The sequence below is a fragment of the Pristiophorus japonicus genome, unplaced genomic scaffold (genome assembly GCF_044704955.1).
Source record: "Pristiophorus japonicus isolate sPriJap1 unplaced genomic scaffold, sPriJap1.hap1 HAP1_SCAFFOLD_42, whole genome shotgun sequence".
Classification (NCBI taxonomy): domain Eukaryota; kingdom Metazoa; phylum Chordata; class Chondrichthyes; family Pristiophoridae; genus Pristiophorus; species Pristiophorus japonicus.
The window spans coordinates 3,477,082-3,478,165 of record NW_027254090.1 but is presented as its reverse complement, the minus strand read 5'-3'; the positions used below and the strand labels follow the sequence as shown (position 1 = coordinate 3,478,165).

Genomic DNA, 1,084 nt, shown 5'->3' with positions numbered 1-1,084 from the left:
CTCATAATTCGGATCATCCAGTATATTTTAAAAGGAGTGTGATTTCAGCTGCGATAACCGAATTGTTAAACTGTTGTGTTTCAAGCTACATTGAGGTTACCTGTGCCCGTGCGCATCCATATCGCAGCGCATCTATTCATTACTCGAAATATGCTCATGTTTTGCGAAATCCACTCCTTGATATAACTCTTGTCCCAAATTTGCTCTCAATATAAAGAACAACAAATTTTCGGCCGACAGCAACGGCCGCGTAGCCAAATGGATAAAGTGTCTGACTTTGATTGCAACTGCGATGTTATCAGAAGATTGCAGGTTCGAGTCCTGCCGCGGTCAACTAACTCGCCGTGTGAAATGTTATATTCTTTGTTTTGATTCTGACTCAAAACCAACCATCTCGGACAGTCACTCACCTGAAGTAAAGGAAGGCTGTTTGCTTTAAGAAGCTAATGGCACATTTTCATCACTGCCGATATGGTTGCATGGGCAGAACAAGCGGTGAAGTGGATTTCGTGCACATTATTTCTGTTTGAATACAAAAAGTAGGGGATGGATGTCTGACTTTGCACTAAATAGGAGACAAGGTGACTGAGAGGTTCAGGCAATGGACTGCTGATCCAGTATGTCCTCAGCTTCGTCGTTATTGTGTTAAATATTTGACACCTCGCTTTTTTTCTTCAATCACATTTAACCCCATTGCCAAATTCACCTTTTACTGACAAGGATGCAGCTCGTTGGAAAAGTAATGTATCAAAAAATAATCTATTTATCAAAGGGAAATCAGTAGCTGGACTATGGAGATGGGGAATCATTAGATCGGTCTCTGAGAGTCAGCACAGGAACGTTGGACCGAATAGCAAACTAACGTCAGAATCTGAGAGCTACGTCCTTCACTGTCGGCGACTCTTTGGTCTAGGGGTATGATTCTCGCTTAGGCATTTTAATAATTGAAATGCGAGAGCTCCCGGGTTCAAATCAAGTACGAGCTCAGACGATTTTTAGTTAAAAAAACACCTCTCAGCCGGTCGACATGTGAGAAAACTGACATGTTTCAAATTAAAACGTGTGATTTCGCTCCGTTGTTCCC

General features: G+C 42.1%; 1 non-coding gene across 1 annotated transcript; it reads left to right on the top strand.

Annotated features, from left to right (window-relative positions):
• Positions 1–244: 244 nt before the first annotated feature.
• Positions 245–333, top strand: trnaq-uug (transfer RNA glutamine (anticodon UUG)). Its single transcript is given in 2 exon segments — positions 245–281; positions 298–333. It is a non-coding gene; the product is annotated as a tRNA-Gln (tRNA).
• Positions 334–1,084: the final 751 nt, after the last annotated feature.